Raw genomic sequence first — 10000 nt, 5'->3', positions numbered from 1 at the left:
GCTAGAGCTGGTAGGTAAAAATTGAGTTGCTCAGAAATCTGGTCAGTGCATCTGGTCAGAGCTCTATTTCTGCCCTTGTCAGCTAAGAGGCAGGATATTGGAGCGACCGTAGCATCGAACAGAGTGAAATACATGGCAAAGTGGCCTCCACTGAGCAGCAACTTGTGGCTCGTTGGTCTAGGGGTATGATTCTCGCTTAGGGTGCGAGAGGTCCTGGGTTCAAATCCCGGACGAGCCCTCTTCTGTCTTTGCAGCATCTTTTCTTGAGCAGTTTCAGTCCATTCTGCCATCCCGGGTCAATCATACGCCACTGTCAATTAAGACTAAAGCTGCTTCTGCATGTTTTCATGCCCACTTCTCTTTTGCTCTTCTTAGTTCTTAATCTGCAGTTTAAACTTTGACTTTACATTTTTCCAAAAATTGTTTTAGGAATGCAGCCCAAGCAGTGGAGATATGGCAAAAAATAGATTCTTGGATCGCTTTACGGCCCTGTGAGCCTTCATCTTGCGTTTGCTAGATGCAGGAGCATCTGGGGGCTTGTTGGTGTTGGGGTGTGTTTTTTTTTTCTTTTATTGCTGTATGGGAGCAAGTGGGCCCCAGTTCAAATCCCAGATGAGCCCGCTTTGCAGCTCCTTGTTTTGAGTAGTGTCTGTGTACATGGTGGCTTGTTGGTCTAGGGGTATGATTCTTGCTTCGGGTGTGAGAGGTCCCGGGTTCAAATCCTGGACGAGCCCACATTGAGCATATTGCTGAGAAGTATCAGTCAATTCTACCTTCTTTCGGTCAATAGTACTCCTGCATGTTTTCGTGCTGATTTCTCCCTGTTCGTAGTTCCTCATCTGCAATTTAAACTTTGTACAACACTTCGCTCTTTGGGTTCCCGCACTTTCACTGAAAGGTGGGGGTGTGTCTAAGATGGTTCAGATCGGCTGCCATGCAGTGTAGCCGTTTGCGGTTGACTGGAGGCTCGTGTCCTTTGCTTTGATGTTTTTCTCATTATTGGTTTACAAGGTTCAGAGAGCGTTACACTGAACATTTAAAGGTCCCAGGTTCGATCCTGGGTTTACTCAGAGTGGAGCCGTGAATGCTTGCTGGTTAGTTGCTTTTCGCAGAGCCTCCTTGAATGTTTTCTACACTTCAAACAGATGTGCAGACACTGTTGGTTCCATGGTGTAATGGTTAGCACTCTGGACTCTGAATCCAGTGATCTGAGTTCAACTCTTGGTGGAACCTTGGGGTCTGTCTGGCTGTGCTTGGCAAGGAGGAGCTTTGGGGTATGTCACAACTTTCTCTGTGGCAGTGTGTCTTAAAATGTATTGCTACAGTGGCCTCCTTTAACCATGGCCTCCAAACAATCTAGAACTCACATAAAACTGAGCTGGAACTAAATTGAGAAGACCGCTGTCACCTGACCCTCTGTGGAGAAGCAGTACAGACCTCAGACAGCTTCTCATCAGCAAGATTTGCGTGGCAGTGCCACAATGTAGACTTCTGCTGTTAAATTCAGCTCTTGTGTTTTGTCGTTGATATTTTAATCAACATTATTCTACAAAGGTAGGCCAAGCTAGAGCTGGTAGGTAAAAATTGAGTTGCTCAGAAATCTGGTCAGTGCATCTGGTCAGAGCTCTATTTCTGCCCTTGTCAGCTAAGAGGCAGGATATTGGAGCGACCGTAGCATCGAACAGACTGAAATACATGGCAAAGTGGCCTCCACTGAGCAGCAACTTGTGGCTCGTTGGTCTAGGGGTATGATTTTTGCTTAGGGTGCGAGAGGTCCTGGGTTCAAATCCCGGACGAGCCCTCTTCTGTCTTTGCAGCATCTTTTCTTGAACAGTTTCAGTCCATTCTGCCATCCCGGGTCAAACATACGCCACTGTCAATTAAGACTAAAGCTGCGTCTGCATGTTTTCATGCCCACTTCTCTCTGCTCTTCTAAGTTCTTAATCTGCAGTTTAAACTTTGACTTGACATTTTTCCAAAAATTGGTTTAGGAATGCAGCCCAAGCAGTGGAGATATGGCAAAAAATAGATTCTTGGATCGCTTTACGGCCCTGTGAGCCTTCATCTTGCGTTTGCTAGATGCAGGAGCATCTGAGGGCTTGTTGGTGTTGGGGTGTGTTTTTTTTTTTTCTTTTATTGCTGTATGGGAGCAAGTGGGCCCCAGTTCAAATCCCAGATGAGCCCGCTTTGCAGCTCCTTGTTTTGAGTAGTGTCTGTGTACATGGTGGCTTGTTGGTCTAGGGGTATGATTCTCGCTTCAGGTGTGAGAGGTCCCGGGTTCAAATCCTGGACGAGCCCACATTGAGCATATTGCTGAGAAGTATCAGTCAATTCTGCCTTCTTTCAGTCAATAGTACTCCTGCATGTCTTCGTGCTGATTTCTACCTGTTCGTAGTTCCTCATCTGCAATTTAAACTTTGTACAACACTTCGCTCTTTGGGTTCCCGCACTTTCACTGAAAGGTGGGGGTGTGTCTAAGATGGTTCAGATCGGCTGCCATGCAGGGTAGCCGTTTGCGGTTGACTGGAGGCTCGTGTCCTTTGCTTTGATGTTTTTCTCAACATTGGTTTACAAGGTTCAGAGAGCGTTACACTGAACATTTAAAGGTCCCAGGTTCGATCCTGGGTTTACTCAGAGTGGAGCCGTGAATGCTTTCGGACACCATTCTGATGCTTGCTGGTTAGTTGCTTTTCGCAGATGCTCCTTGAATGTTTTCTACACTTCAAACAGATGTGCAGACACTGTTGGTTCCATGGTGTAATGGTTAGCACTCTGGACTCTGAATCCAGTGATCCGAGTTCAAATCTTGGTGGAACCTTGGGGTCTGTCTGGCTGTGCTTGGCAAGGAGGAGCTTTGGGGTATGTCACAACTTTCCCTGTGGCAGTGTGTCTTAAAATGTATTGCTACAGTGGCCTCCTTTAACCATGGCCTCCAAACAATCTAGAACTCACATAAAACTGAGCTGGAACTAAATTGAGAACACCGATGTCACCTGACCCTCTTTGGAGAAGCAGTACAGACCTCAGACAGCTTCTCATCAGCAAGATTTGCGTGGCAGTGCCACAATGTAGACTTCTGCTGTTAAATTCAGCTCTTGTGTTTTGTCGTTGATATTTTAATCAACATTATTCTACAAAGGTAGGCCAAGCTAGAGCTGGTAGGTAAAAATTGAGTTGCTCAGAAATCTGGTCAGTGCATCTGGTCAGAGCTCTATTTCTGCCCTTGTCAGCTAAGAGGCAGGATATTGGAACGACCGTAGCATCGAACAGAGTGAAATACATGGCAAAGTGGCCTCCACTGAGCAGCAACTTGTGGCTCGTTGGTCTAGGGGTATGATTCTCGCTTAGGGTGTGAGAGGTCCCGGGTTCAAATCCCGGACGAGCCCTCTTCTGTCTTTGCAGCATCTTTTCTTGAGCAGTTTCAGTCCATTCTGCCATCCCGGGTCAATCATACGCCACTGTCAATTAAGACTAAAGCTGCTTCTGCATGTTTTCATGCCCACTTCTCTTCTGCTCTTGTTAGTTCTTAATCTGCAGTTTAAACTTTGACTTTACATTTTTCCAAAAATTGGTTTAGGAATGCAGCCCAAGCAGTGGAGATATGGCAAAAAATAGATGCTTGGATCGCTTTACGGCCCTGTGAGCCTTCATCTTGCGTTTGCTAGATGCAGGAGCATCTGAGGGCTTGTTGGTGTTGGGGTGTGTTTTTTTTTCTTTTATTGCTGTATGGGAGCAAGTGGGCCCCAGTTCAAATCCCAGATGAGCCCGCTTTGCAGCTCCTTGTTTTGAGTAGTGTCTGTGTACATGGTGGCTTGTTGGTCTAGGGGTATGATTCTCGCTTCGGGTGTGAGAGGTCCTGGGTTCAAATCCTGGACGAGCCCACATTGAGCATATTGCTGAGAAGTATCAGTCAATTCTGCCTTCTGTCGGTCAATAGTACTCCTGCATGTTTTCGTGCTGATTTCTCCCTGTTCGTAGTTCCTCATCTGCAATTTAAACTTTGTACAACACTTCGCTCTTTGGGTTCCCGCACTTTCACTGAAAGGTGGGGGTGAGTCTAAGATGGTTCAGATCGGCTGCCATGCAGTGTAGCCGTTTACGGTTGACTGGAGGCTCGTGTCCTTTGCTTTGATGTTTTTCTCATTATTGGTTTACAAGGTTCAGAGAGCGTTACACTGAACATTTAAAGGTCCCAGGTTCGATCCTGGGTTTACTCAGAGTGGAGCCGTGAATGCTTGCTGGTTAGTTGCTTTTCGCAGAGCCTCCTTGAATGTTTTCTACACTTCAAACAGATGTGCAGACACTGTTGGTTCCATGGTGTAATGGTTAGCACTCTGGACTCTGAATCCAGTGATCCGAGTTCAACTCTTGGTGGAACCTTGGGGTCTGTCTGGCTGTGCTTGGCAAGGAGGAGCTTTGGGGTATGTCACAACTTTCTCTGTGGCAGTGTGTCTTAAAATGTATTGCTACAGTGGCCTCCTTTAACCATGGCCTCCAAACAATCTAGAACTCTTATAAAACTGAGCTGGAACTAAATTGAGAAGACCGCTGTCACCTGACCCTCTGTGGAGAAGCAGTACAGACCTCAGACAGCTTCTCATCAGCAAGATTTGCGTGGCAGTGCCACAATGTAGACTTCTGCTGTTAAATTCAGCTCTTGTGTTTTGTAGTTGATATTTTAATCAACATTATTCTACAAAGGTAGGCCAAGCTAGAGCTGGTAGGTAAAAATTGAGTTGCTCAGAAATCTGGTCAGTGCATCTGGTCAGAGCTCTATTTCTGCCCTTGTCAGCTAAGAGGCAGGATATTGGAGCGACCGTAGCATCGAACAGACTGAAATACATGGCAAAGTGGCCTCCACTGAGCAGCAACTTGTGGCTCGTTGGTCTAGGGGTACGATTCTCGCTTAGGGTGCGAGAGGTCCTGGGTTCAAATCCCGGACGAGCCCTCTTCTGTCTTTGCAGCATCTTTTCTTGAACAGTTTCAGTCCATTCTGCCATCCCGGGTCAAACATACGCCACTGTCAATTAAGACTAAAGCTGCGTCTGCATGTTTTCATGCCCACTTCTCTCTGCTCTTCTAAGTTCTTAATCTGCAGTTTAAACTTTGACTTGACATTTTTCCAAAAATTGGTTTAGGAATGCAGCCCAAGCAGTGGAGATATGGCAAAAAATAGATTCTTGGATCGCTTTACGGCCCTGTGAGCCTTCATCTTGCGTTTGCTAGATGCAGGAGCATCTGAGGGCTTGTTGGTGTTGGGGTGTGTTTTTTTTTTTTCTTTTATTGCTGTATGGGAGCAAGTGGGCCCCAGTTCAAATCCCAGATGAGCCCGCTTTGCAGCTCCTTGTTTTGAGTAGTGTCTGTGTACATAGTGGCTTGTTGGTCTAGGGGTATGATTCTCGCTTTAGGTGTGAGAGGTCCCGGGTTCAAATCCTGGACGAGCCCACATTGAGCATATTGCTGAGAAGTATCAGTCAATTCTGCCTTCTTTCAGTCAATAGTACTCCTGCATGTCTTCGTGCTGATTTCTACCTGTTCGTAGTTCCTCATCTGCAATTTAAACTTTGTACAACACTTCGCTCTTTGGGTTCCCGCACTTTCACTGAAAGGTGGGGGTGTGTCTAAGATGGTTCAGATCGGCTGCCATGCAGGGTAGCCGTTTGCGGTTGACTGGAGGCTCGTGTCCTTTGCTTTGATGTTTTTCTCAATATTGGTTTACAAGGTTCAGAGAGCGTTACACTGAACATTTAAAGGTCCCAGGTTCGATCCTGGGTTTACTCAGAGTGGAGCCGTGAATGCTTTTCGGACACCATTCTGATGCTTGCTGGTTAGTTGCTTTTCGCAGAACCTCCTTGAATGTTTTCTACACTTCAAACAGATGTGCAGACACTGTTGGTTCCATGGTGTAACGGTTAGCACTCTGGACTCTGAATCCAGTGATCCAAGTTCAACTCTTGGTGGAACCTTGGGGTCTGTCTGGCTGTGCTTGGCAAGGAGGAGCTTTGGGGTATGTCACAACTTTCTCTGTGGCAGTGTGTCTTAAAATGTATTGCTACAGTGGCCTCCTTTAACCATGGCCTCCAAACAATCTAGAACTCACATAAAACTGAGCTGGAACTAAATTGAGAACACCGATGTCACCTGACCCTCTTTGGAGAAGCAGTACAGACCTCAGACAGCTTCTCATCAGCAAGATTTGCGTGGCAGTGCCACAATGTAGACTTCTGCTGTTAAATTCAGCTCTTGTGTTTTGTCGTTGATATTTTAATCAACATTATTCTACAAAGGTAGGCCAAGCTAGAGCTGTTAGGTAAAAATTGAGTTGCTCAGAAATCTGGTCAGTGCATCTGGTCAGAGCTCTATTTCTGCCCTTGTCAGCTAAGAGGCAGGATATTGGAGCGACCGTAGCATCGAACAGAGTGAAATACATGGCAAAGTGGCCTCCACTGAGCAGCAACTTGTGGCTTGTTGGTCTAGGGGTATGATTCTCGCTTAGGGTGCGAGAGGTCCCGGGTTCAAATCCCGGACGAGCCCTCTTCTGTCTTTGCAGCATCTTTTCTTGAGCAGTTTCAGTCCATTCTGCCATCCCGGGTCAATCATACGCCACTGTCAATTAAGACTAAAGCTGCTTCTGCATGTTTTCATGCCCACTTCTCTTCTGCTCTTCTTAGTTCTTAATCTGCAGTTTAAACTTTGACTTTACATTTTTCCAAAAATTGGTTTAGGAATGCAGCCCAAGCAGTGGAGATATGGCAAAAAATAGATTCTTGGATCGCTTTACGGCCCTGTGAGCCTTCTTCTTGCGTTTGCTAGATGCAGGAGCATCTGAGGGCTTGTTGGTGTTGGGGTGTGTTTTTTTTTTCTTTTATTGCTGTATGGGAGCAAGTGAGCCCCAGTTCAAATCCCAGATGAGCCCGCTTTGCAGCTCCTTGTTTTGAGTAGTGTCTGTGTACATGGTGGCTTGTTGGTCTAGGGGTATGATTCTCGCTTCGGGTGTGAGAGGTCCCGTGTTCAAATCCCGGATGAGCCCACATTGAGCATATTGCTGAGAAGTATCAGTCAATTCTGCCTTCTGTCGGTCAATAGTACTCCTGCATGTTTTCGTGCTGATTTCTACCTGTTCGTAGTTCCTCATCTGCAATTTAAACTTTGTACAACACTTCGCTCTTTGGGTTCCCGCACTTTCACTGAAAGGTGGGGGTGTGTCTAAGATGGTTCAGATCGGCTGCCATGCAGTGCCGTTTGCGGTTGACTGTAGGCTCGTGTCCTTTGCTTTGATGTTTTTCTCAATATTGGTTTACAAGGTTCAGAGAGCGTTACACTGAACATTTAAAGATCCCAGGTTCGATCCTGGGTTTACTCAGAGTGGAGCCGTGAATGCTTTTGGACACCATTCTGATGCTTGCTGGTTAGTTGCTTTTCGCAGATGCTCCTTGAATGTTGTCTACACTCAAACAGATGTGCAGACACTGTTGGTTCCATGGTGTAATGGTTAGCACTCTGGACTCTGAATCCAGTGATCCGAGTTCAACTCTTGGTGGAACCTTGGGGTCTGTCTGGCTGTGCTTGGCAAGGAGGAGCTTTGGGGTATGTCACAACTTTCTCTGTGGCAGTGTGTCTTAAAATGTATTGCTACAGTGGCCTCCTTTAACCATGGCCTCCAAACAATCTAGAACTCACATAAAACTGAGCTGGAACTAAATTGAGAAGACCGCTGTCACCTGACCCTCTGTGGAGAAGCAGTACAGACCTCAGACAGCTTCTCATCAGCAAGATTTGCGTGGCAGTGCCACAATGTAGACTTCTGCTGTTAAGTTCAGCTCTTGTGTTTTGTAGTTTATATTTTAATCAACATTATTCTACAAAGGTAGGCCAAGCTAGAGCTGGTAGGTAAAAATTGAGTTGCTCAGAAATCTGGTCAGTGCATCTGGTCAGAGCTCTATTTCTGCCCTTGTCAGCTAAGAGGCAGGATATTGGAGCGACCGTAGCATCGAACAGACTGAAATACATGGCAAAGTGGCCTCCACTGAGCAGCAACTTGTGGCTCGTTGGTCTAGGGGTATGATTCTCGCTTAGGGTGCGAGAGGTCCTGGGTTCAAATCCCGGATGAGCCTTCTTCTGTCTTTGCAGCATCTTTTCTTGAACAGTTTCAGTCCATTCTGCCATCCCGGGTCAAACATACGCCACTGTCAATTAAGACTAAAGCTGCGTCTGCATGTTTTCATGCCCACTTCTCTCTGCTCTTCTAAGTTCTTAATCTGCAGTTTAAACTTTGACTTGAAATTTTTCCAAAAATTGGTTTAGGAATGCAGCCCAAGCAGTGGAGATATGGCAAAAAATAGATTCTTGGATCGCTTTACGGCCCTGTGAGCCTTCATCTTGCGTTTGCTAGATGCAGGAGCATCTGAGGGCTTGTTGGTGTTGGGGTGTGTTTTTTTTCTTCTTTTATTGCTGTATGGGAGCAAGTGGGCCCCAGTTCAAATCCCAGATGAGCCCTCTTTGCAGCTCCTTGTTTTGAGTAGTGTCTGTGTACATGGTGGCTTGTTGGTCTAGGGGTATGATTCTCGCTTCAGGTGTGAGAGGTCCCGGGTTCAAATCCTGGACGAGCCCACATTGAGCATATTGCTGAGAAGTATCAGTCAATTCTGCCTTCTTTCAGTCAATAGTACTCCTGCATGTTTTCGTGCTGATTTCTACCTGTTCGTAGTTCCTCATCTGCAATTTAAACTTTGTACAACACTTCGCTCTTTGGGTTCCCGCACTTTCACTGAAAGGTGGGGGTGTGTCTAAGATGGTTCAGATCGGCTGCCATGCAGGGTAGCCGTTTGCGGTTTACTGGAGGCTCGTGTCCTTTGCTTTGATGTTTTTCTCAATATTGGTTTACAAGGTTCAGAGAGCGTTATACTGAACATTTAAAGGTCCCTGGTTCGATCCTGGGTTTACTCAGAGTGGAGCCGTGAATGCTTTCGGACACCATTCTGATGCTTGCTGGTTAGTTGCTTTTCGCAGAACCTCCTTGAATGTTTTCTACACTTCAAACAGATGTGCAGACACTGTTGGTTCCATGGTGTAACGGTTAGCACTCTGGACTCTGAATCCAGTGATCCGAGTTCAACTCTTGGTGGAACCTTGGGGTCTGTCTGGCTGTGCTTGGCAAGGAGGAGCTTTGGGGTATGTCACAACTTTCTCTGTGGCAGTGTGTCTTAAAATGTATTGCTACAGTGGCCTTCTTTAACCATGGCCTCCAAACAATCTAGAACTCACATAAAACTGAGCTGGAACTAAATTGAGAACACCGATGTCACCTGACCCTCTTTGGAGAAGCAGTACAGACCTCAGACAGCTTCTCATCAGCAAGATTTGCGTGGCAGTGCCACAATGTAGACCTCTGCTGTTAAATTCAGCTCTTGTGTTTTGTCGTTGATATTTTAATCAACATTATTCTACAAAGGTAGGCCAAGCTAGAGCTGTTAGGTAAAAATTGAGTTGCTCAGAAATCTGGTCAGTGCATCTGGTCAGAGCTCTATTTCTGCCCTTGTCAGCTAAGAGGCAGGATATTGGAGCGACCGTAGCATCGAACAGAGTGAAATACATGGCAAAGTGGCCTCCACTGAGCAGCAACTTGTGGCTCGTTGGTCTAGGGGTATGATTCTCGCTTAGGGTGCGAGAGGTCCCGGGTTCAAATCCCGGACTAGCCCTCTTCTGTCTTTGCAGCATCTTTTCTTGAGCAGTTTCAGTCCATTCTGCCATCCCGGGTCAATCAAACGCCACTGTCAATTAAGACTAAAGCTGCTTCTGCATGTTTTCATGCCCACTTCTCTTCTGCTCTTCTTAGTTCTTAATCTGCAGTTTAAACTTTGACTTTACATTTTTCCAAAAATTGGTTTAGGAATGCAGCCCAAGCAGTGGAGATATGGCAAAAAATAGATTCTTGGATCGCTTTACGGCCCTGTGAGCCTTCTTCTTGCGTTTGCTAGATGCAGGAGCATCTGAGGGCTTG

The 10000-nt window shown here is 46.2% G+C and overlaps 10 non-coding genes across 10 annotated transcripts; all 10 read left to right on the top strand.

Moving 5' to 3' along the window:
• The first annotated feature begins 166 nt into the window (after positions 1-166).
• On the top strand, positions 167-238 carry trnap-agg (transfer RNA proline (anticodon AGG)). Its single transcript has one exon. It is a non-coding gene; the product is annotated as a tRNA-Pro (tRNA).
• Positions 239-1729: 1491 nt separating this feature from the next.
• On the top strand, positions 1730-1801 carry trnap-agg (transfer RNA proline (anticodon AGG)). The gene has a single exon. It is a non-coding gene; the product is annotated as a tRNA-Pro (tRNA).
• Positions 1802-2746: 945 nt separating this feature from the next.
• Positions 2747-2818, top strand: trnaq-cug (transfer RNA glutamine (anticodon CUG)). The gene has a single exon. It is a non-coding gene; the product is annotated as a tRNA-Gln (tRNA).
• Positions 2819-3314: 496 nt separating this feature from the next.
• On the top strand, positions 3315-3386 carry trnap-agg (transfer RNA proline (anticodon AGG)). Its single transcript has one exon. It is a non-coding gene; the product is annotated as a tRNA-Pro (tRNA).
• Positions 3387-4876: 1490 nt separating this feature from the next.
• On the top strand, positions 4877-4948 carry trnap-agg (transfer RNA proline (anticodon AGG)). The gene has a single exon. It is a non-coding gene; the product is annotated as a tRNA-Pro (tRNA).
• A 425-nt stretch (positions 4949-5373) lies between these two features.
• trnal-uag (transfer RNA leucine (anticodon UAG)) lies at positions 5374-5445 on the top strand. Its single transcript has one exon. It is a non-coding gene; the product is annotated as a tRNA-Leu (tRNA).
• Positions 5446-5894: 449 nt separating this feature from the next.
• trnaq-cug (transfer RNA glutamine (anticodon CUG)) lies at positions 5895-5966 on the top strand. The gene has a single exon. It is a non-coding gene; the product is annotated as a tRNA-Gln (tRNA).
• Positions 5967-6462: 496 nt separating this feature from the next.
• trnap-agg (transfer RNA proline (anticodon AGG)) lies at positions 6463-6534 on the top strand. Its single transcript has one exon. It is a non-coding gene; the product is annotated as a tRNA-Pro (tRNA).
• Positions 6535-8042: 1508 nt separating this feature from the next.
• On the top strand, positions 8043-8114 carry trnap-agg (transfer RNA proline (anticodon AGG)). Its single transcript has one exon. It is a non-coding gene; the product is annotated as a tRNA-Pro (tRNA).
• A 1512-nt stretch (positions 8115-9626) lies between these two features.
• On the top strand, positions 9627-9698 carry trnap-agg (transfer RNA proline (anticodon AGG)). Its single transcript has one exon. It is a non-coding gene; the product is annotated as a tRNA-Pro (tRNA).
• The last annotated feature ends 302 nt before the right edge of the window (positions 9699-10000 follow it).

This window comes from Carassius carassius, chromosome 1 (genome assembly GCF_963082965.1).
Source record: "Carassius carassius chromosome 1, fCarCar2.1, whole genome shotgun sequence".
NCBI lineage: Eukaryota > Metazoa > Chordata > Actinopteri > Cypriniformes > Cyprinidae > Carassius > Carassius carassius.
The sequence above is the reverse complement of the archived record's forward strand: the minus strand, read 5'-3'. Positions and strand labels throughout refer to the sequence as shown.